Raw genomic sequence first — 26,201 nt, forward strand, 5'->3', positions numbered from 1 at the left:
AAAAAACAAGAAAAATCTCAAATAAACAACCTAAACTATCATGTAAAATAATTAGAAAAGGGGAACAAACAAAATGTCCAGTCAGCGGAAAGACAGAAATAATAAATATCAGAGAAAAAATAAATTTAATAGAGATTAAAAAGCAATAGAAAGTTGCAGGATACAAAATTAATACTCAGAAGTCTCTTGCATTCTTATACACTAACAATGAAAGATCAGAAAGATAAATTAAGGCAACAGTCCCACTTTCTATGGCATCAAAGAAAATAAAATATCTAGGAACAAACCTACTTAAAGAGGCAAAAGATTGTATTTGAAAACTATAAGACACTGATGAAAGAAACTGAAGATGACATAAACAAATGGAAAGATACTATGATCTTGGATTGGAAGAATGAATATTGTCAAAATGACTATACTACCCATGGCAATCTACAAATTCAGTGCAATCCCTATCAAATTACCAATGGCATTTTCCACACAACCAGACTAGAAAAAATTAAAATTTTGTGTGGAAACACAAAAGACCCTGAAAAGTCAAAGCAATCTTGAGAAAGAAAAAAGGAGCTGGAGGAATAAGGCTCCCTGACCTCAGGCTATACTACAAATTTAAAGTCATCAAAACAGTATGGTACTGGCATAAAACCAGAAATGTAGATCAATGGAACCAGATAGAAAGCTCAGAAGTAAACCCATACACCCACAGTCAATTAATCTATGACAAAGAAGGCAAGAATATACAAGGGAGAAAAGACAGCCTCTTCAATAGTGGTGCCAGGAAAACTGGACAACTACATGTAAAAGAATGAAATCAGAACATTCTCTTATACCATACACAAAAATAAACTCAAAATGGATTAAGCCCTAAATGTAAGACCAGACACTATAAAACTCTCAGAGGAAAATATAGGCAGAATACTCTTGGACATAAATCACACCAATGTGTCTGTGGATTTACATCCCAGAGTAATGAAAATAAAAACAAAAATAAACAAATGGCACAGCAAAGGAAACCATTAAAAAAAGAAAAAGACAACCCACAGAAAGGGAGAAAATCTTTGCAATGAAGCGGCCAAAACGGGATTAATCTTCAAAATACACAAACATCTCATACAGCTTTATATATTAAAAAAAAACCCTAAACCCAATAAAAAATGATCAGAAAGTCTAAATAGACATTTCTCCAAAGACATACAGATGGCCAAAAAACGAATGAAGAGATGCTCAACATCACTAATTATTAGAGAAATGCAAATCAAAATTATAATGAGATATCACCTCACACCAGTCAGAATGGCCGTTGTCAAAAAAAATCTACCAACAATAAATGCTGGAGAGGGTGTGGAGAAAAGGGAATCCGGAGTTCCCGTCGTGGCTCAGTGGTTAACGAATCCGACTAGGAACCATGAGGTTGCGGGTTCGGTCCCTGCCCTTGCTCAGTGGGTTAACGATCTGGCGTTGCCGTGAGCTGTGGTGTAGGTTGCAGACGCGGCTCGGATCCCGCGTTGCTGTGGCTCTGGCGTAGGCCGGTGGCTACAGCTCCGATTCACCCTAGCCTGGGAACCTCCATATGCCGCGGGAGCGGCCCAAGAACCAAGAGATAGCAACAATAACAACAACAAAAAGACAAAAAGACAAAAAAAAAAAAAAAAAAAAAGAAAAAAAAAGAAAAGGGAATCCTCTTACACTGTTGGTGGGAATGTAAGTTGGTACAACCGTTATGGAAAACAATATGGAAGTTTCTTAAAAAACTAAATATAGAACTACCATATGATCCAGCAATCCCACTCCTGCACATCTATCCAGAGAAAACCATAATTCAAAAAGATACATACACCCCAATGTTCATTGCAGCACTATTTACAATAGCCAAGACATGAAAGTAATCTAAATGTCCCTCAAGAGAGAAGTGAATAAAGAAGATGTGGTACATGTATACAATGGAATACTACTTGGCCACAAAAAAGAATGAAATTATGCCATTTGCAGAAACATGGATAGACCTAGAGATTATCATACTAAGTGAAGTAAGTCAAAAAGAGAAATCCAAATATCATATGATATCACTTATGGGTGGATTTGTAAAAAATGATACAGAGGAACTTATTCACAAAACAGAAGCTGACTCAAAGATTTTGGAGCCAAATTTATAGTTATCAAGGGGAAATATTGGTGGGAGGAATAAATTGGGAGGTTGAGTTTGGCATATACACACTACTATATACAAAATCTATAAGTAACAAGGACCAACTGTTTAGCTTGGGGAAATATATCCAATATTCTATGATAGCCTATATGTGGAAAGAATATGAAAAACAATGGATGTATCTGTATATGTGTGGCTGATTCCCTTTGCTGTAAACCTGAACTAACACAATATTTTAAGTCATCTATACTTCAAAAAATTTTATTTTAAGAAAATAAAAAAGAGGAATTCCTGTTGTGGCACACTGGAAATAAATCCAACTAGTATCCATAAGGATACGGGTTCCATCCCTGACCTCTCTCAGTGGGTCAGGGATCCGGTATTGCCCTGAACTGTGGTGTAGGATCCTATGTTCCTGTGGCTGTGGCTGGCAGCTGTAGCTCTGATTCGAACCCTAGCCTGGGAACTTCCATGTGCCACGTGGGCAGCCTTACAAAACAAAAACAAAAATGAAATAATGCCATTCTCAGCAACATGGCTGCAACTAGAGATTATCAGACTAAGTGAAATAAGTCAGAAAGAGAAAGACAAATACCATATGATATCACTTATATCTGGGATCTAAAATATGACACAAATGAACATATCTACAAAACAGAAACAGACTCACTGACTTTGGCAAGGGGGAGGGAGGAAGAAGAGGGATCCACCGGTAGTTTGGGGTTAGTAGAAAGGATAAATGACAAGGTCCCACTATAGAGCACAGCAACTGTATCCAATATCTTGGGATAGACCATGATGGAAAAGAACATAAAAAAAGAATGTGTGTATATATATATATATATGTATATATATATATATATATATGTATATATATATATACACACACACACACACACACATATATGTATACATATATATACACGCATATACCTAGGGTACATGTATGTATATGTATACATATACATATATGTGTGCATATATATACACCTATGTATATGTGTATATATATGTATGTATGACTGAGTCACTTTGCTATACAGTGGAAGTTGGCACAACATTGTAAATTGACTATAACTCTAAACATTTTTTTTTTTTTTTTGTCTTTTTTGGCCTTTCTAGGGCCGCTCCCGCCACGGATGGAGGTTCTCATGCGAGGGGTCCAATCGGAGCTGTAGCCACCAGCCTACACCACAGCCATAGCAATGCGGGATCCGAGCTGCGTCTGCGACCTACACCACAGCTCGTGGCAATGCTGGATCCCTAATCCACTGAGCAAGGCTAGGGACCGAACCCGCAACCCCATGGTTCCCAGTTGGGCCCGTTAACCACTGAGCCACGATGGGAACTAATAAAACATTTTTAAACAAGAAACTATTTTTACCAGAGGCCAGAGAGATGATCTCCTATATTTTCTTCCCTAAGTTTAAATATTCCAAATTTCTTTCATGGCACTCTTCCGTCTCTTGAGCTCCTGTCTCTTTCCATAAAATGTTTCTGGAAGCCTGAGGTCATTTCTATTCCAGTGGGCCTCCTGTCAGCACAGAGGGCATTGAGTACTAATAAGTGCCAAGAGAAAGACTCCATTCATGGCAAGGGCTTGTGGGCCTTGCCAGGCTCAGCCCTCAGAGGCCCCATGTGGCCTGTGCTCTTCAACAGCCTCAGGCCCCTAGGGGGCGCCTTCACACCAGACATGCAGCTCCCCGCAAACTGCCCTGGCTGGGAGGAGGTGCCTATCATGGCTCTCCTGCTCCCAGCTCCTGCCTGGGGTGCTCCTACCTCCCTGTAGCCTGTGGGAGCAGCACCACTGTCTCAGCTGCCTCCCTCACACTGAGCTGCTGAGGCCGGGGCCTCTCCTCTTGTTCTTGAAGGAACCACAGGGAAGCTTTCTAGCTGGTCCTGCTTTCAAATCTGCCCTCCTCCCTCTTGCTCTGTCCCCTTTCTTGAAATTCTCCTGATTCCATACTATCTTCTCAGGGGCCCTTAGAAACAATCTCTTACTGGGGAAGATGCTGCTGTGGTTTAAGCCTACCCCAAACCTCTGCAGCATGTCAGTGCTGTAATGGCAGGCTCCTCAAAGGATCAAAACACTTAGGGGTCACACAAGGTATAAAACACAAGGTTGAGGCACAGTGATCTTGCCTGGCCTTTTCACTTTCACCAAGTGAGGGCTGGCTTTATGACCGTAGGAACAGTAGGAGCTACTGACAGGACTATTTGGGGCCAAGAAGCGGGGCGAGGGCTGAGGAAGGTCCGGGATGGGGAGGACAGGTGGGCCAAGTGGACCTAAGGGTAAATAAATGGTGTCTGGCACATCTTTGACTTGTGTTTCTCAAGACAGCTAGCACTGAGCGCATCAGTGTGTGTGAAGGAATAATCGTATTCATTCACTAATTCTACAATTACTTGCTGAATACTGATGAGGGTGCAGTGGTAAAGGAAGCACACATGAAGTACATGATTTTATGCACTAAGTAAATACTGAAGGATGGGGGTGCTAGAAGGTCTGGTACTGTGCTACATGCTGCTACATGCTGGGCAGAGTCAGGGTAGAGTTACAGGTCAGTCTAAGGGTCAGTCACAAATCTTCGTAAAGGGGTAGATAGTAAATATTTAGGCTCTGGGAGCCGCATACATCTCTGTTGCATGCTGTTTGTATGTTTATACCGCTTTAAAAATTAAAAGCCCTTCTTAGCTTGTAGCCCATACAAAGCCACATTGGGTTAGTCCACGCTGCACTACAAAGTCCCAGGCTAACTAGCTAATATGTTAAAGGTTTGTTCTTGCTCACATCACCATCCAGTGCAGGTCAATGGGTCTCCTGAGCAGCTGTCCTCTGTGTGGTGACTTGGGGACCCAGGCCACTTCCCTCTGTGAGGCCACCATCTATGCCGTCCCAGTTACTGTGAAAGGAGGAGCTGGCTGAAGGCTTGCATGAGACCTTTCAAGGGCCACATCACTTCTGCATATGTTTTCTTGGTTAGAACTCAAATGGTCCCCTCCTAACAGCAAGGGAGACGAGGAAAAGTCATTTGCCTGTGTATCAGAGAGGAGGCAACAGCATGATGAAACACAGTATGGTCTCCATCACTGAGTAAAAAGTTGAGGATGCTTCTGTCTCAGAGACCCCCAAGATGTAGCTGGGCAAAAGCGGAGTATGTATGAAAGTTAAGTTAGAATGGTCAAACAGAAAATGCTATGTCAACAGTACTCTGAATGTAGCAATAACTAAAACATAACAAGCCAAGACTCTTAAGAGTTCATAGGACCAAGAAATCAGACTGAACCAGAGCTGCTGGAGAGTTTCACGGAGAAGGTGGGACTTGACTTGAGTCTTGGAGGATTGGCAAGATTTAGAGGAACGAGAACTCTTTTCCAGGTGGAGGGAGCAGCATATACAAAGGGTCACTGGGAGAAGGTGTGTGAGTGCAGAGTTCACACTGGTAAAGAGCAGGCACTAATCAGTCCTAATGATTCCTGGCTGGGCAAGTCTCAGTTGCTGGATTTGAAAAGAGGTTCCTGCGGAGGGACTGGGTGGAGGTGGGATGTTGAGGTGGTGGTGGTGGTGTTCAGGACAGCAGTCAGAGATGGCTTTCTAGCATTTAACCCCCCTGTTGAAGCGTTTTAATGTTTTAACAAGCAGGACAGCTCCATCAGTGCACAGAGCTCGACAGCCGTCGTGCATTGGAGACCTAGGCAGCTGAGGATGGAAAGACAGGTTGGAGTGAAATTGTGAAGGGCTTTCAGTGCTAGGGTGTTTGGCTTCCTCAAAGAGAACATCATTTATTTTCAGAGACAAAGCTTAGGGAACCCCTCCCCCTATAAATATCTAATAATAAATTAGTGATTAAATAAGCAATAGTGTATCTATATAACGGAACACTCTTTAATGATGGAATAAGTGAAAAACAACTGTATAGGGTATAATACCAACTTGAAATATGAAATGTAAGAATAGAACAACAAACATCAAACTGTAAGTTTGGTTATTTGGGGATTGTAGTATCATACGTGATTTTTATTTGTATCATTAAATTTTTCTATGTTTTATATTTTTCTCTAATGAGCACATTTACTTACATAATGAATAATGAAATAAATGCTATTTATCAGAAGCAAAGCTTAAACTTGGAGTTGCGCATGGTTGGTTGCCACTGCTACTGTCTTATTCTTTCTGTGCAGGTGAATTCCCTACTCACTTTCACAGACTCCAGGCAACGGGTGCCCACGTGATTCAGGTCACAGTGACTGAGGGCCACTGTGGTATCAGACTCTGCCACTGAGCACACAACTGGGAAAACCTTTTTGCTCGCCACATTCATTCCTGAAAGTCCTCAGATGCGCCTGAAATTCCAGTAATTCCCTGAGGCTTCTGCCACCCCCCACAAAAAACACATGACCTTCCCGAATGGGAGCTGCAGCATCTTGGGAAAGCCAAGGACAGACTCAGACCTGGAGGCCATGAGAGACAAGTGGATGCAAATTCTCATTTTATAGTTGAGAAAACTGAGGCCAGAAAAAGGAAGGCTCTTACCCAAGTCATACAATGAGTTAGTGGCAAGTAGGGCCCTTGGCTCTGTCATCAATGGTCACAGGCTCTTTTACTGTACCGCACAGCGAACTATATCCATTCTCTTGGGATAAACCATGATGAAGATACTATAAGAAAAGGAATGTATATATGTGTATGACTCAGTCACTTTGCTGTACAGCAGAACTGGCACAATATGGTAAATCAACTAGACTTTAGTAAAAAGCATATGAACATAAAATTAAAAAAGAAGAAAAAAGACAATCACAGGCTCTTAGACAACTGGCTTTCCTCAGTTCTGATCAAATTTGTTTGTTTTATATGACTTTTATTGTTTCCTTTATAGTTGATTTACAGTGTTCTGTCAATTTCTACTGTACAGCAAAGTGACCCAGTCATATACACACACACACATATTTTCTCCCTCCCATCATGTTCCATCACAAGTGACTGGATACAGTTCCCTGTGCTATACAGCAGGATCTCATTGCTTAACCACTCCAAATGCAATAGTTTGCATCTATTAACCCCAGATTCCCAGTCCATCCCACTCCCTCCTCCTCCCCCTTAACAACCACAAGTCTGTTCTCCAAGTCCATGATTTTCTTTTCTTTGGAAAGGTTCATTTGTGCCATATATTATATTCCAGATATGTGATATCATATAGTATTTGTCTTTCTCTTTCTGACTTACTTCACTTAGTATGAGAATCTCCAGTTCCATCCATGTTGCTGCAAATGACATTATTTTGTTCTTTTTTAAGGCTCAGTAGTACCCCATTGTGTATATATACCACATCTTCTTCATTCATTCATTCATCGATGGACATTTAGGTTGTTTCCATGTCTTGGCTATTGTGAATAGTGCTGCAACGAACATATGGGTGCATGTCAGTTCTGATCAAATTTGATTTTTGTCTACTCTTCAGTAACTACAGTTGGATGTAGTTTGGGCTGCAGCTCATTAAATCACTTCTGTTCTTATTGATTTAGTTTCATGGCTCCTTGGGTCTCTGACTAATTTCTGATCTTGTTTAAATCAAATGCAGTATTAGAATGATAAAAACATTCTTTGAAAACAGGGAGTTTCTCAAAAAGTTAGAGTTACCACATGACCCAGCAAATTCCACTCCTAGGCATAAACCTAAGAAAACTGAAACATGTACACCAATGTTCATGGCGGCATTATCTATAATAACCCAAAAATAGAAACAACCTAAACTGATGAATGGGTAAACAAAATGTGCTACAGATATTAAGAACAAACTAGTGGTTACCAGTGGGGAGAGGGGAGGGGGAGAGGCAATATAGAGTTTTGGAGTAAGAGATACAAACCATTAGCTATGAAATAAGCTGCAAGGATATATTGTACAGCACAAGGCGTAAAGCCAATATTTTATAATAACTACAAATGATTATAAGCTTTCAAAGTTACGAATCACTATATTGCACACTTGTGACTTACCGAATGTTGTACAGCAACTATGCTTCAATTCAAAAATTTTAATGTGCTATATCCATACAAGGGCATGTTACATGGAAATAAAAAGGAATGAAGTACTGAGATATGCTAAATATGGATCAACCTTTAAAACACATGCTAAATGAAAGAATTCAGTCACCAAAGACCGCAAGTCCTGTGATTCCATTTACATGAGGTGTCGAGAAAAGGCAAATCCACAGAGACAGAGAGTAGATGAGTGGTTTCAAGAGGCTTTGGGGTGAGGCGGATGGGAAGAGACTACTCATGGACATGGGGTTTCTTTACTGAGTGATGAAAATGTCCCAATTAGATATTGGAGGAATGCCACAATGAAAAGTGTTGTAATGTCAAGACCTACCTTGAAGCTACATGCTTGAGCCTAAAAGAACATTTAGAAGGACTTCTCCTCTGAAAGGTAGAGTGGACTGATGGAATAGGTCATGCCTTATAAAGGGGCTACTCATGAAGTTACTCACCCTCAATCAACTGCAGTTTCTTTATCTATAAAATGGGATAATAGTCTGTCTTGCAAGTAACTGCACACACAATGACTCACACTCAACATTTAGCTTGCCCCTGGCTTCCCCTCCTCATCTCATATCTAATCACAGGAGTCACTCTTACAATACTAAGGGCACTTGCACCCCCTAGGAGGTTCAAGACCTCTTGACACAAGGGTCTGGGAGCTTTTCTGAGTGGGTGCTTCTCAAACTGTAACAGGCATGGGAATCATTTCTTTCCCATAGCTTTTCTCAAACCCTATAGGTTCGTGACTAAGACAAGGCTTTTTCACATCAAATGACTCAGGGATCTTGTAAAATGTAGATTCTGAGTCTTTGAGTCACAGGTCTTGGCTGGAGCCTGAGATTCTGCATTTCTAAAAATCCCCCAAGCTCTTGTTTCTGGTCCTTGAAAATACCTTCGGAGTGCCACTAAGTCGCTGGAAATGTTAAACGAAAACGATTTCTAGAAACTTCCTCAAGTTTGAAGTTGAATATCTGTGTAAGGTAGATAGAGATAAAATAAATTAATGAGTTTCATATAAAAAATGCTTACAAAGATAGAGACAGAAATACTATCCAAGATTTTAACAAGGCCTTTCAGTTCCTCACAGAAATATTTTTAGCTTTCCACAAGGGTCCAGAGTCGGCATATGAAATTCTAATGTGAACCATAGAGAGTGATAGTTGCATCTAGTGTCAGCATTGTCCAAGCATGGCCTGCATCTAGTATCTCCTTTTGTCTGCTTAGACCAAGTCTAGGAGGGGTGCGGAGCGGGAGTAATTGTCCTCTGTGTGTAGGTGATACAATTGAGGTTCGGGCAGGTTAAGCCATCTGTTAGGGCCATTTGAATTGTCCTGGGCTGAGCCTGGCACATGGAAGACCTCTCATCTCTGCATGTGAGTCCTGTGCCCTCCCGCTTATCATGACATGTTCTCTGCCACTTCAGACCTTCCCTCTGGTCCCATGTGTATAACTAAGAAAGCTTCGGGGATAAGGAGGCAAGTGTGAGAACCCCTAGCAAAGGGCATCCTCAGAGGTGCAAGATGCCAGTGAGAGTCCTATTTCTACCTTTCTCTTTGGCACCACCCCACAATTCAGGACTGAAAAATGTTAGCATCTTGCCTACACTAAAACAGGCATGTCTGGAATCCAAACAGCCATCTTGCTATCTTCTTGCCTCTGCTGTTTAGAGGTCAGCAGGGAGGCTGAAGGTTACCAGGCTTCAGTACCATCACCTGCTTCCCTTCACCCAGCATCTCTCATCCTGATTTATCCCCTGAAAACTCTCAGGCCTTTGGAGGAAATGGGGTGAGGGGAGGTGGGAAGACAGAAACCATCTCTTCACATCTGGAGCATATGCCCTTTGCCCTTTAATTCATCAGCTAGGCATTTGAGAACATAAAGGTGTGTGTGATTTTTCAACCTTGATGATTTCAAGTCAGGGAGGTTTAATATTGATGCTGGGACCCCACCTAGAGATCTGTGGTTGGGCTAGGGTTTTGAAAGTTTCCCAGGTATTCTCAAGAATAGCCAGGGTTGCAAACTGTCCCATTAAGGTAAGAATTTGAATAGATCCCCCTACCCTGCCTTCATAGGCGAGTTACTTTTAACCATTCTCTCCTATGGTTTTACTCACTCCCAATTTAAAATGCTGTGTGATGAAGTTCCCATCGTGGCTCTACAGTTAACAAACCCAACTAGTATCCGTGAGGATGTGGATTTGATCCCTGGCCTCACTCAGTGAGTTAAGGATCTGGTGTTGCCGTGACCTGTGGTTAGGTCACAGATGGGGCTTGGATCCTGTATTGCTGTGGCCGTGGCATAGGCCAGTGGCTACAGCTCCAATTTGACCCCTAGCCTGGGAACTTCCATATGCCGTGGGTGTGGCCCTAAAAAAAACAAAGCAAATAAGATAAAATGCTGCATAACAGAGATAGAAAACAAACTTATGGTTACCAAAGGGGAAAGAGGGGCAGGGATAAATTAGGAGGTTGGGATCAACATAGTTACACTACTATATATAAAATAGATGACCAACACACAGCTACTATATAGAACAGGGAATTATTTTCAATATTTTGTAATAACCTACAAGGGAAAGAATCTTAAAAAAATGAATATATATGTATGTATAACTGAATCACTTTGCTATACGTGAAACAAACACAATGTTGTAAATAACTCATTATTAAAAAAAATACAACATTGTATGAATGCCATTCTACACAAAAAAGTCCTATGTATGAACTGTGCACTGGAAGGAGGCTGGTGCATTTCTTGGCTCTACCTCTTGCTGTCAGAGAGGCAGTATGTGAAGGTGGTTATGGTCACAGACCTGGGTTTGCATCCTGGGTTTACTGCTAACTAATTTAGCATATCTGGATACACTGCTAGGCCTTCCTAAGCCTCAGTTTCCTTATCTGTGAAATGGGGCTGTGGGTTGTTAAAGGGATCAGGGCTGGGAAGAGGGCATGCTTGTATGACCCTGAGAACAAGTGTCTCCTTAAGTTTTGTATCCTGGACGCCTCACCTCAGTCCTTGCTCTAAGGGGCTGCAGGAGATAACGCATATCCAGAGCTTCGCCCAGTGCCTGGCGCGCCTTAGATGCTCAGTAAATATTCAGTAGGAGCAGGAGTTGGGTCTTCAACCCATACCTTAACTCGGCCAACTCCACTTTATTTTATTCCTTCCTAACCAATTAACTCCATTCCTTTCTATTTAATTCACGCTAACCCAATTCAGTTCTCCCCCCCACCCCACCCCGACCCACGCCCCACATCCCTGCGGCTTTCCAACCTGGCCAAAACAACTTATTTTGATACAGTTCAATTCTTTGAACATCCTGCTCAGGCACAGTTGGGCGCTGTGCCCTCTGGTGCTTTTTCATTCCCACCTTATTACGCTTCAGTTGTAAGACAAATTTAAGTGCTCCCAAGCGGACTGGGAGCAATTAGGAGGTGTGGGCTCAATTAACATCTCCCGGGACTGTTTATGGAAGGTGGCGAGGAAACAAGAGAGGGAGGGAAGGAGAGAGGAAGGAAAGAAGGAAGAAAGAAGGGAGGCGGGAAGAGAGAAAAGAAAGTTCTCGTTCTCAGCGAATAATCTGATTTCATGCATGAGAATGGATAAGCACAAAAAGATTCTCTCTTGTGTGCTTACTTAATGCTTTGTAGTTTCAGTAACTGACATGTGTTTGGTGTTAATTAACAAGGTTTGCACATTTCCAAATGATTTACAAGTATATTATTTAATCTTTGCCTCTAGACTTTAGGCGAGGTGTTATTCTTAACCCCGGGCAGCAGGCACACTTGGACGCCCCCTCACCAGTTACTCCAGGAGTTCTCCATCAGTGTCTTCTTGCTCGTGACCACTGCAGCGCCGCCATGTTCTTCAGAGAGGGCGGCCCCACTCCCAGCTTCTCCGAGTGGACCTGGGTCCACGCCCAAATCGGGGTGGAGGTGGGGGTGGGGGCACTCCCTTTGCGCATCACCACTTCAGGCCCTGGCATGATCCTAACTGATGAACTGCAGGAGCAGGGCTGTTGAGGCACTTTGAGGAATGGTTCTCTGTCATAGAGCTGCTGTTCTGCTCCTTTGCTGCTGAACTGTTTGTGACCAAGGACAAGGTCTGGCGGCAGAGCAGTTATCCTGAGCAGAGACTGGCAGAGCGGAAAGATGGAAGGAACCCCGGGCCCTTGACAACAGCCTTGAGCCAATAAAGCCAAACCTGACCCTCCTGCTTCCCCTTTCTCCTTCTGCTACGATAAGACTCCTTATTGTTTCAGCTGCTTTGAGTTGGGTTTTCTGTTCCTTGCAACTGAAATCATCTTGATGGACACACTGCTCTTATAGGTAAGAGCAAATTGAAGCTGAAGGAGGCAAATGACTTGCCCTCAGATGCAGGGCTGGTAAACTCCAGAGAAGGGGCCCAGTCCCAACCGCATCTGAATTCAAGTTCGAGGTTGACTTTAGCTATGCCTGATGCCTCCTTGATAACCACCGTCCTCTTCGGGCCTGCCATTTCAACTCAGATTCCCACTGCCTAGCTGTCTCTTTGGGTTAAAATATAGAGGACCTTTATAAAAATGCAACTACGTCTGCATTTTACTTCTGAATGTGTATGTGTATGCACTGTTGTGGACTTCTCTTTTTCCCCAGGGAGGTAAAAAGTAATCCATTTATATTTTATGCACATGTTACCACACCTGCTCACACAGCTAACTTTTCTTATAGCAAAAGAAGGATATTTCTCTTTTCAAAAATATGAAAGTCCTTTCTCTAGAGGACTGAAACATTTTATTTGTCTTTTTGGGGCCGCACTCAAGGCCTATGAAAGTTCCCAGGCTGAATCGGAGTTGAGTCGGAGCTACAGCTGCCAGCCTACACCAGCCACAGCAACTCAGGATCCAAGCCCCATTTTCAACCTACACCACAGCTCATGGCAACATCAGATCCTTAACCCGCTGAGTGAGGCCAGCCATCAAACCTGCATCCTCATGGATACTAGTCAGATTTGTTTCTGCTGAGCCATGATGGGAGCTCCAGGACTGAAACATTTTAAAAGTACATATTTTCATATTAAGTAGAAATTATAACTAATTGATTTTATATTTTACGTCACAAGGCGTAGAACTGATGAGTAAGAGATCTGAGTGCTTTTAAATTTGCCTTCAGGCTTCTCCTAATTTGTTCCTCATCTTTCTCATAAACTATACATCTATCAAAACACAAATATTATGTTCCCCTCTGAGAAATAAAAGCACTTAACTTGAAAAGTCCATTTTTTTCTAATGAGAAAAACAGTGATACTGGGAATTGTCGATGTAATCAATGCCACTGAATTATACATTTAAAATGGTTAAAGTGGCAAATTTTATGTAATATATATTTTATAATTAAAAAACTAATATGTGAAAAGCCTTAAGTTACACATTATACATGTCAAGTGGGGGAATTGTATGGTATGTGAATTATATCTCAGTTAAGTTGTTAAAAAAAACAGAACAAGGAGTTCCCATCATGGCTCAGCGGTAATGAACCTAACTAGTATCCATGAGGATGCAGATTTTGAGGATGCATGTTGGATCCCTGGCCTCCTTCAGTGGCTTAAGGATCCAGCGTTGCCCTGAGCTGTGGCGTAGGTTGCAGACATGGCTTGCATCCCACATTGCTGTGGTTGTGGCACAGGCCAGCAGCTATAGCTCCAATTTGATCCCTAGCCTCAGAACTTCCATATTCTGCAGGTGCAGCCCTAAAAAGACCAAAAAAAAAAAAAAAAGCTATTATTTCTGTTAATGAAATGTCTTTTTCTATTTCCATTTAAGTTTCTGAAAAGGTGATCTGATTGCTAAATAATTTCAAATGCATTAATAAAAGGGACCCATATATGATCAGCCATTTCCAAATTTTAATGATGTTACCATGGCCTTTATAATGACTTTGGGGGGGTAATGTTTTATTTTTATGTAATTCAAACTTTCAGAAAAGTTATGCGCATTTTACATATTGTTTAAATAATATGTGATGACACAGACACAGAAGGGGAAATTCATAAGATATAAAGTAATAAGTATTATGGCATCAGGAGAAAATCCATTGTATAGAATAAACAGAACTCTGAAATAACTACAGAAATGTAATTAATATAATTACAGTTCACCATATACCTTAAAATGCATGGGCACCTTACAGGTAAAGAATGAGTGTGTTGCAGCCATGTGTTCAACATTTTTATATAATAAAGCCAAACAAAATATATGCGGGCATACTTTAAAACTGGAATACACTTAAAATATATGGGCTTTAAACTGCTTTTAAAAAATTCAATGTAAATATCGACAAATGTGCAACAAACTCACATTTTCTCTCCCATAGGCTCAGGTCATCCCTTCCCAGCTCCACAGCACCTGCAGTTCATCCCCAGGGGTATGCCCTTTCCCGGCCCCTCTTGTCTCCCTGCTCCTGGTTTTCTGGGCATGGAGACGTGACAGGGAAATAATCTTGTCCCATTGACTGTGGTTGCCCTAGTGGTTGATCTCCAGCTACCTCATTATTCTGTGTGGGTGGGTGGAGGCCCCACTAGACCCCAGTGAGGCAGGACTCAAGCAGTGCCCTTGACATTGGTTGGCCCATGAGGAATCAGACCTTATCTTTTCAGCTGCCTTATACCATCCCCAATGGGCAGCGCCCTGCGCCTACCAAAGCTATCCCAGTCCCTTTAACTTTGAGGTCCCCAGCTCTGAAGCCCCCAGCCCAGCTGTACTTTTCAGCTGTGACCAAAGGAGGGGAACTTGGCCCCTTTTCTCTCTCACCCTAAGGCTCAAGCCTCCCCTCTCCTTCCTCCTAGCTCTGGTCTGGCCAGCAAGCTTTGCGTCTCTACAACAGATCGGCTTGGGGTCATTATCTTGGTTCTCCTGCTGTTGGCTTTAAGGCATGGGACCCATCAAGTGACCCCCTTGCAGTGGGAGGAGATGGCAAGAAATAATCTCACTTTAGATAAAGGGCACCCCCCAACGTTCATCCTAAACCCCACCCTAGTACGTGAGTGATGGTGTTCAGGTGGGAGAAATGGGATACTGGTTCTAAGGAAATGATGTTTTGCCTTTCAGAAAGTTTCTACAGGGGTCAGGAGTCCACACAGGTAGAGTTACCTCTAAAAATGTGAAAAGTTTCCAGCTGTGGGCTCTCAGAGGCAAATGTGGAAAAGAGGAAAGATCCCACTATTGTGATGTATTGTTAAAATACAGTGAGACAGGTGTAACACCAGGGTCGTTTGTAGAAGGAAGAGGGCAGGGTCACTTCTGCTAGGCAGGGGTGGGAGTGGGGCAGGGCTGCAGTGAGACTGATTGAAAAAGGAAGGCCCCTGGTAGAGAGGAGGGAGGAGCTTTCCAATTGGGGAAGAATGTTAGCAAAGAGCTTGGCAGGAAAGGACAGGGTCTGTTCAAGAAAGAGTCTGGAGAGCCTGGGGCTGGGGAGGGAGATGATCCTGGAAAGTGTGCTGGAGCCAGTGGTGAAGGCATGAGTGCCTAGGTAAGGAGCCTGGGCTTCTGTTGGCTTAATGGGACACTCCAAGAGTCTTTAAGTAGGACAGTAACATCATAGGATGTGTTTAACTCCATTGTATATTGTCTCATTATGATAAAGACTAGTGCAATGAATTACATATATTTAAAAAGTCTCCACTTCTAACATATTAAAGTCAGAGGGTGCAATCAATGTCCCAGAACAAAAATTCCCATGGGGTTTTATTTATATAACCAATAATTAAAAGTGGATCCATTCTAGGGGTAGCTATTTTAATATAGTAACATCGTATATATTTTCATTTCTATTGAATTATGAGCCCTGCTAAATAATTGTGAGGTCTGAGCAAAGCTTTTAGGTCTATAGAATAATGCTTACTATTTTTATTTTCATTTCCCCCCTTTTCCTTCCTTTTAATTTTTACTTGTAATTGAAAAATAACTTTTAGGGGGAAGAGCTTCACCCAGTAGTTACTGACATGCACCTGCACTTCCTGGGTGTACAGTATTTTCCTACCTCTGCAGGAAATGCCCTTTCCCAGCCCCTCTTGTCTCCCTGGCAAATAATTCAGTAACTGTTAAGCTTTTAGAGACATCAGCTGAGTTTAAGAATAAAAGTATTTTCACAGTTCACCTTGAACTTTCTGAAAGGCAAAGGTTTGGCTATTTCTAAAACTACCGATACCTTCTCCCCTTTCTTTTTATTTCAAAAATCCAAATCTAAAAAAAAAAAAGAAAAAAATCAAATCTACAGAAAAGTTGCAAAGATCGTACAACAAATGCCTGTATACCCTCCAATGTTATTCACTGGCAGTTAACATTTTACACTCTCTTTATAAGATTTCTCCCTTTTTCTATATTCATGCTCACACACATGTGTACACACACACACACATACAATCCAGCCTCACCTGGTATTTCTCTTTTTTCTTCTGAACCATTTGAAAGTAAGTTGCAGATATCATAACTCTTAATCCCTGAATACTTCAGCATGTAGCTTATAAGCACAAGGATATTCTTTTATATAATCAAGGTAAATATTAAATTCAGGAAATTTAACATTAATACAATAATGCATTTCTTTAATCAAACTGCGATTATTCCAATAATATCCTTTAAAGCAAGACTCTTCTCCCAATACAGTATCCAATTCAAGATCACACATTCATTTACTTTTCATTCTCTTTATTTTTTTAATGATTTTTATTTTTTCCGTTATAATTGGTTTACAGCATTCTGTCAGTTTTCTACTGTACAGCAAAATGACCAGTCACACAGACATATATGCATTCTTTTTCCCACATAGTCCTCCATCATGTTCCATCACAAGCGACTAGATATTGTTCCCTGTACCATACAGCAGGATCTCATTGCTTATCCACTCCAAAGGCAATAGTTTGCAACTATTAACCGCAGATAGGTGTCTTGTATAGGTGGCAGCATGGATCCAGGTAGCTCCTGGCCGATGGCCATCTGAAAGATGTATCATCTTTCTGTAACTTCAAGGTGGAAGCTGAAATTGAAGGTGTTCTACTCTGCTGCTCTTGGAGGGTCTCCTAGGGAGGCAGGGGCATATGCATGGCTCACCTTGGGGACAAGGACACTGGGGAATATCCACTGGTGGGAGCGCTCCTGGAGGTTGCCATCTTGGCCAGTATTGACATTTTTTCAGTGGATGGGGCTAAATGTTTTGTGGCATGTCCCTCAGTTTGGATCTGTCTGATTCTTCTCTCATTATTGGGCCCAGTTTACCAATTGGGAGCAGAAATACTACAGAAAAAGTGTGTCCTCTGCGGTGCAGCACACCAGGAGGCCTGGGATGTTGGCTCATTATTGGTGACGTTAACTTTGATCATTTGGTTAACCTTCTGTTTCCAGATCTCTCAGCTGTCAAGGGACCCACTTCCCTTTGTAAGTAATAAGTAATTGGTGGGGAAAGACTTGAGACTGTGTAAATATCCTGCTTCCCAACAAATTCTCACCCAACGATTTTAGCATCCTTGGAGGATGTTTTGCCCAAATCATTAATTAGTATAATAGCTACAAAGTAGAGATTTTCTCACTTATCCTTTCTTCTACATTTGTTATCTGATACGAAGATGAGCTGTTCTGTCCTGTCCTATTTCCTATCTCGTAACTACTTATCTATTCGTATATATGTTTGTATTTGTAAGTTTCAGTATGGGCTAACAGATTCTTTGAATAGGATGTGTTAAAATCTTTTACAGTTATTATGCTGATGCTCAACTTGTCCTACTTTTTCCAGGAATAGTCCTTTCTCAGTAGCGCCTGTGTTTTTTGGTTTTTTTTTTTTTTTTTAATCGACTGAGGGATTTTCTGTGAATTAAAAAACTTAAAGCTTAGTCATTTTCTGGCCCCATAAGACATTCCAGCCTCACCTGGTATTTCCTTGCCCTAGGCCTGGGTTCTGCCCTTTGGTGAACCTGAGAGCTTGTCCTACTTTGAGACTTTCTGACCTTCCCTATATCCAAAAAATTCACCCCACCCTCACCATTTTCCAATGTGCTCATTCTTCGGAAAGAGGAAAAAGAAGACTTGGACTCATACTCTGGTTCCTCTACCTGTACAACCATGAGCAAGTTCATGTTTCTGGTCCTCAGTTTCCTTCCTCATCCTTAAAATGCAGGAATCATTTTTAATATCAGAAAATAAATTAAAATGAAAGTGATTTATAAAAAACAAACAAACAAACAAAAAAGGAGTTCCCATCGTGGCGCAGTGGTTAACGAATCCGACTAGGAACCATGAGGTTGCGGGTTTGGTCCCTGCCCTTGCTCAGTGGGTTAAGGATCCGGCGTTGCCATGAGCTGTGGTGTAGGTTGCAGACCTGGCTCAGATCCCAAGTTGCTGTGGCTCTGGTGTAGGCCAGTGGCTACAGCTCCGATTGGCCCCCTAGCCTGGGAACCTCCATATGCCGCAGGAGCGGCCCGAAGAAATAGCAAAAAGACAAAAAAAAAAAAAAAAAAAAAAAAAAAAAAGAAAGATTTGTGAACCAGAACACTTCCATAAAAATGTGAGGGGCTATTATGACTACGAACTAAATCCTCTGATGTATGAACAACTTCATGGGTGAACACTCCCAAGTTATCAAGGCAGCCTGAAGAACTGGGAATCACTTTGAACCCAGAGATCCAGTCTGCCATGAATTACTTGTGTGACCTTGGGCAAAATCACTTAGCCTCTCTGGGTCTCGATTTCTTCATCTGTAAAATGGAATCACAATACCTACCTCGTGGTTTGTTGCTGGGTGTCTGCTGAGCCACAGGGTTTGCTGGGCTGATCAGGGCTGGAATGGGAGGAGGGAGGGAGGGAGGGTTCAATGTTGGGGTGAGAGGGCACAGGAGAGCGATTCTCAAGTGTGGGTATATATTAGAATAGAGTGGAGAGCTTTTTTTTTTTTTTAAATTCCCAATGCCCAGGCTGCACCTCAGGCCAATTATATCAGAATCTCCAGGTGGCGAGACCAGGTATCACTAGTTTTTTGTATCTCCTCATGTGATTTCAATGTTAAGTGAGCTAATAAACCTCACTCCTGCTGTCTCTCTTTGCTTCTCTTCCTTTGGGACCATGACCCAAAAAAGTAGCTAATGGTGGCAACGCTAGGCCCCGGGGCAGGTGGCACAAAGGCCCTCAGAACGGGCAAGCCCTTCAGATCCCCTCGGACACAAGCAGCTGTGCTTTGGGGCTGCCCGTTTCTTGAGTGTGTTTCTGTCAAACTTGTTAGGTGACATCATTTAAAAGCTAAAATGTTGGTACCTTCCTCCCCACCCCCACCTCTCCAAGTACAAAGGATCTTATTTTTAAAAATGCTCCTTGATGACAGTGATATACCAAAATGATGTTGAAGCTGCCTGTTGAAAACATCAACGATATACTTAAATGTATAATAAGCTCATTATGCATTTAACCTGGGATTAGCCAGGGACTTGTCATCTTGACCATGTGTTGTGCTGTCAGGTCCCATGTTGAGACCACACTGGTCTCAGGCCCATCCATGCTGGCTGGTCCCTGGCCCACATTTGAATAATTTGGGCTTGGGAATGACAAGGAAGCTTCGTGTTTGTGTTATGGTCTTGCTAGCATGTTTTCTGGAGTGGCTATCATTTAGTGCCTCTAACCCTAAAGATGGGGAGTGAGCAGTGTAACCTGGCTTTGTCAAAGGGGTGGCAGGAAGAACCAGGAGTCTTGAGTACTAGGGTCCCTCTCTCCTCCTTGAGCACACGTCTTTGCTTTCTGGAGATCTTTCCCTTGCCCAGGTAAATGCCTGGTTCTACCTGCAATGAGGCTGGCTAAGTAGATTGTGCAAAAAACAGCACAGGTGGTTCTCAAACTGTCTGGATGACAGACCCTGCAGAGGCTGTGGTGCTCTTTCAGTTGCTGTGCATTGATCACATACTATGTGCCTGGTGCGTTGTGTGCACTGTTGTATCTCATTGGCCCTGCACTCTACAAAGTGGATATTATCCCTAGTTATTTTCCAATAATACTTTTTTTTTCAGGGCTGCACCCGCAGCATATAAAAGTTCCAGGCTAGGAGTTGAATCGGAGCTGTAGCTCCAGGCCTATACCACAGCCACAGCAACCCCAGATCTGAGCTAAGTCTGTGACCTACCAACAGCTCATGGCAATGCCTGATCCTTAACCACCGAGTGAGGCCAGGGATCGAACCTGCATCCTCATGGTTGCTAGTCAGATTCATTTCCTCTGAGCCATGACAGGAACTCCAATTTTTTTTTCCAATAATAAAACCAAGGTCTCAAGAGGTAAAATAAGTTGCCCAAAGTTGCTCAGCTAGTAAGTGTCAAGACCAAGACTGGACCTCAAGGTCATAGGGCCCAAGTTTTCAGCTCTACCACCTCCTCTGGCTCCCAGAAATGTGAGCCTTTGTGAGCAAGTCTAGCCTCTCCACAAAACCATCAAGCTGAGAGGTAGTACTTGTAGAAGTCCTGCCTCCTTCCAGAATAATTTCCTCTTATCTCTGTGACTCCCACCATGTAAACATGGCAATAGGTATAAAACAGGCAGCAAGGAAAGCATTTCTCTCACTCTGGCATCAGGGCACTGTTCCCAACCTTCTCTGGGACTGTGTCTTCACTGTGCAGAGACATCTAGACCACACCACAGGCCATCAAGGCTTGTCTCTAGCTTTCACACTCTATGTGGCCACTCTACTTTTGTGTCCCTCCACTTCTGATTCCCCTGGTCAGCAGAGGCCAGACTTGTAATGAGGTAATCTTAAAAGTCCAATCTTGATTTTAAAAATCAAGCCTCATAGAATCTTACACACACAGAATTTTAAAGCTGGAAAAGATGTTAAAGATTACCCACTTAAACAGAATAGTGAGCCCAGAAATAAACCCACATACCTACAGTCAACTAATCTTTAACAGAGGAGGCAAGAATGTACAATGGAGGAGTTCCCATTGTGGCTCATCGGGTTAAGAATCCATGAGGATGAAGGTTTGATCCCTGGTCTTGCTCAGTGGGTTAAGGATCTGGCATTGCCGAGAGCTGTGGTGTAGGTTGCAGATGTGGCTCAGATCCTGCAATGCTGTGGCTGTGGTGTAGGCTGGCAGCTTCAGCTCCAATTTGACCCCTAGCCTGGGAATGGAAATTTCATATGCCGGACGTGTGGCCCTAAAAAGCAAAACAAAAACATAAACAAACAATGGAGAAAAGACAATCTCTTCAGCAAGTGGTATCAGGAAAGCTGGACAGCCATGTGTAAATCAATAAATGTAGAATACTCCCTCACACCATACACAAAAATACACTCAAAGTGGCTTAAAAGACTTAAGTATAAGACCTGACACTATAAAACTCCTAGAAGAGAACATAGGCAAAATATTCTCTGACATAAATCACAGCAATTCTTTTTTGGGTCAGTCTCCCAAGGCCAAGGAAATAAAAGCAAAATTAAACAAATGGGACCTACACAAACTTAACAAGCTTTTGCACAGCAAAGGAAAGCATAAACAAAACAAAATGACAACCTATGGACTGGGAGAAAATATTTGCAAACAATACAACTGACAGGGCTTAATTTCCGAAATACACAAACAGCTCAAACTTGGCAGGACCTATGGGTGAGCGTGATGACAGTCCTTCACCATCAACTCCAGGCCGTGGTTTGGGATCAGATGCTGCCTGGGAGATCCTGGTCAAAGAACACTTGTGACCTCAAGAACATTTTGAGGTCACAACTCCATGTGGCAGGAGGAGGACAGGGCACTTAGCAAAGCCCCTCAAATAGGTGCTACTGTGAGGAAGCCCCAGTGGCAGGGGAATCCAAGGCCTGGGTCCTGGCCCCCAGCCACCTGGAGAACCAGGTCTGACCTTCTTGAGGGCTTTGGCCCCAGCACAGCACCGTTGTATGCTCAGTGAATCATTATCTTTGAAACCACCAAGGGAGCCACAGGAGGAACCTGGGAGAATTTCTGAGGTTTCTTGTCCTATTGGAGGCAAAGAAGAGTATTTCACGCTTATTCCACAGTTTCAGTTCTGAATAACTTTAGCTGTTAAAAACAAAACAGTCTGTCTTTATAGGAGGAAAATGGGTTGCTGTTGACAACATTCAAGGGAAGTGCTAGACTTTGAAGGCATTTCTACATGAAGAGCTCCCCAAAGGCTGGGATCTGTGGTTCTCAAACCTCTGCTTGTTAGAACCACTGGATGAGATTTGAAAAACTTTCCCATGCCCTGGTCCCGCCTACACAATTCAGTCAGAACCTCGAGAGGTGGACCAGCATCAGTACTTAAATCTCCCCAGGTAGCTCCAACATGCCCTGTTGTGATCCCTGGGTGGAATAAGTGAAGTCTCCTGTGGCATCCTTTGAGAAGGACAGCAATGAGTTGGAGAGATAGGTCCCCAAGTAATTGCCCTATATTATCCCTAATTTAGGTATCCTTAATTTAGCACCTTTTCGGTCCAATTTATGCTCAATGGTGGGCACACCTGGGTTCATTTCCTTGCTCTGCTTTGATTTAGGTGCAGCCAGACCCTACACCATGGTTGAACATTCCTGGATGGTAGCTTAGAGATGGCCCAGCTGTTACACAGATTTGGGGTAGAAAAGGAGGAAAGAAACAGCCTGTAACAGCATAGAAGGGTCTTGCTGTCATTCCACTGGTTGGACCTAAGCATTATACTCTTTGCCTCTTTATCTTAGATACGGGAGAAGTTCAGATGTCTGCTGGTGATCCTGGGAAAGAGACTTTCAAGTCCAGAGACAATAAATAACTTTCCCAAGATTACCAATAGACACAGGGATATCACTCCTGTCTGTAAAATGGGAATAATACTGACCTCACAGTGTTGAAGAAACGAGTACCTGAAATTATGTTGGTCAAACTCCTGGCCCAGTGCCTGCCCATGGGAAAGGCACTCACTAAACAGTAGCTAATGTTTGTGTGCACTGATTGGCCAGACCCTTCATTATAAGGCAAGAGACTCACATGGTTATTTATTTTTGTCTTCTTAGGGCCACACCCAAGACATACGGAGGTGCCCAGGCTAGGGGTCCAATTGGAGGTGTAGCTGCTGGCCACAGCCATGCCAAATCCAAGCCATGTCTGTGACCTACACCACAGCTCATGGCAATGACGGATCCTTGACCCACTGAACAAGGCCAGGGACCAAACCTGCAACCTCGTGGTTCCTAGTCGGATTCGTTTCTGCTGCGCCACGACGGGAACTCTGTGTTGTGTATTTTAATGTGCATGGGAAAGGTGAAGCACTTCCTTTTCTTCACTTTTAACTGCTCAGTTATGAATACCTAGCTCACACTTAGCTGCTAGGTTTTTCATCTAGTTTTATTTTTTTAGTGTTGGCTGCTTTCACTTTTTACAAATTATAGTTGATTTACAATGTTGTGTAATTTCTGCTCTACAGCTAAATGACTCAGTTATACATACATACACATTCTTTTTTCTTTTCCACTATGGTTTATCACAGGATATCGAATATAGTTCCCCTGTACTATACAGTAGGACCTTGTTGTTTCTCCTTCCTCTATGTTATAGTTTGCACCTGCTAACCCCGACTCCCAGCCCATCCCTCCTTCAGCCCCTCCCCCACAAGTCTGTTACTGAAGTCTGTGAGTCTCTTTCACAGTTAGCCGTGTATAACGATAGTCCGTGTTCCTCTAGTGGATGTTGATCCAACATTTTGCTCACAGGGATGCCACATTCCCCTGCCCGAGTGGAAAGCAGAAGGTGTAAAAACTTCATGCTGGAAAAAAACACCTCAAAGTTTCAACAGTCTTTCAGGTTCTGACTGCTTTCCAAGTCGGACACAGCAGAACTGAGGGAAAGAGATCCCCTGTCAGCAACAGTCACAACCCCTCACATTTATAAGATTTTTTCAGTTTTCAAAGCATTTCCCCTATTCACTGCAGTAACCTTGAGAGAAAGGTAGGGGAGCCTTCTATGATTTACAGATAAAGAAACTGGGGACCAAAGTAACTCAATACAACTGGGGCTGGAAAGATGTTTCCAAGAAAGCACACTGACGCCAGCCAGCAGCAGCAAGAGGAGAGAGTGGGGCCCCTCGGTAACTATTCACAACTTCTAACTATTTACTATTTACTACTTCAGGCTGGGCGCTGAGTGTCAGGAAGGCCAGCGAACACGGCACGCGTGGTGCTGTCCTCATGGAACCCCCAGCTTAATGGGGTTTGATGCGTCTAACCACTCTCACCGCCTCCAGCTGTTTCCTCTGCTCCAGATGGCTGTTCTGTTCAACCTGACCTTAGCAATGAGTCTCTAATGTGGATCTCTACTACCCCTACGCTCCAGAAAAGGCAGCTGCTTTTGCTCACCAGCCAGACACGGCTCTCCTTCAAGCCCACGGTGATGGCATGTCATTCAGTTTGGTCAGCATGCCCTCCTGTGGGGTGATTGAAGCCCCACACATGCCGTCTGGAGCCCAGTGGTCCGAGGACCGTCCTCACTTGTGGATCCAAAGCTAACAGGAGCGCCTCCTCAGAAGGTTTGTCCTTCACCACAGTTTGGATTATGGAGCCCTGGCCACGGGCCCAGTGACGCTTGTGTTAGGTGTTGGAGGTGGAAAAGTGACAGAGAGGGAGGCTATGGAGCTATTTTCATCTTGTTCCAATGGCTTAAAACACCAGCTTCTCTTGTGCCTTATTTAGATGAACAATCTTGACCTAAAAAAAAGTCCAAGCTGTGACTCAGTTGAGTGCCCTTAGTTGCTCAGCATGCCCTGGGCTCCTGTCTGGGGCTATTCTGAACAACATCTTTGGATGCTATGAGGTGGACACCATATTTCAGCAGTCGAAAGAGATTTTGGAAATCACCCCCCTGGATTTGGGGGCCAAGGTGAAAAACACTGGTGTTTGGGAGCCAGGCTTGCTGTTTTGCCCTTTCTTATTTTTAAATATCATGGGAGGTGGTCTTGACCATTAAAAGACAAGTGTGTTTCTAGTTTCCAGAACAGAGGGTATGGAACTTGCAGATTTACCAAGGTGAGCCCCGATCCCACCTGAGGAACCACACCTGTGCTTGGGGAAAGGAGCCATATGGCAGGGTCATGCTGGGGTAAACGTGATCCTTCCAAACCTCTTCTCATTATCGAGGCTGGTCTGAGGGAAGACTGTGGGATAGGGTGAGTTTGCTTCTGGTGTCCTGTGCTGCCTCCGATCACTGCACAGCCGCCTATCACGGTCCCACTCTTGGGTCCTGTCCATGTCTTCCTTTCTCAGAAAGCACTGTGTGCTCCAAAATGATCTCTGTGCCACCCCCATTAAACTCCTGCTTTTTATTCATGTAGAACCCCCAGTGGCAGAAGAAAAATGTGTCCTTCACTTTGTCTCAGTGTCCAGGCTGCCTGGGCTCAGGACCTAACTGGGATACATAGACAAGAAGAGGTGGTCTGGTGTGAAGGCAGATGTGGGGGTTCTGAGGACTTGGTTGGAACCCCACTCATGCCATTCCCTGGCCGGGTGACTGTGGTCTAAGGCTCTTCATGTTTTTCGCTTCACTTTCCTTTCCTGTGACAACCTCATGAGCCACCATCTACAGAAACATCTCCGTCAATGGCTTCAGACAAACATAAGCAATAGCTGTGGGCCTTGTATAAGTTCTGGAATCAGCCTTTGCTTGTGATGTCAATGCTAATACCACCCAACCATCCCCTCCAATGCTGACAGTCCTGACTAAGTGATAGTGACGGCAGCGATCGTCAGAAGTGTGCGTGTAGCAGGTGCAGGGCAAGTTTTGCAGCCAGGCTTGTATCTGAGAGCTTCCACTTCCTGGCTAAGTGACCTTGGGCTGGTATCCTGATTCCTTATCTAGAAATGAGGGTGATGACAATGCCCCTCCCCCCACCACTGCCTTCACAGTGATGTTACCAAGATTAAATGAGTTGACTCACATAAAGCTCTTGGAACAGTGCCTGGCGTCAAGAAGGCACTCAATAAATACTCTTATAACGAGGGGTTTCCATTTGTAGAGAATGCCCAGATGTGTCATCTGAT

General features: G+C 43.2%; 1 protein-coding gene across 1 annotated transcript in view; it reads right to left on the bottom strand.

Annotated features, from left to right (window-relative positions):
• APH1B (aph-1 homolog B, gamma-secretase subunit) overlaps positions 1–26,201 on the bottom strand; it is a 213,983-nt gene that overhangs the window by 19,836 nt on the left and 167,946 nt on the right. The gene's annotated exons all lie outside the window — the stretch shown is intronic.

Source organism: Sus scrofa, chromosome 1, assembly GCF_000003025.6.
Source record: "Sus scrofa isolate TJ Tabasco breed Duroc chromosome 1, Sscrofa11.1, whole genome shotgun sequence".
In the NCBI taxonomy this organism is placed as follows: Eukaryota; Metazoa; Chordata; class Mammalia; order Artiodactyla; family Suidae; genus Sus; species Sus scrofa.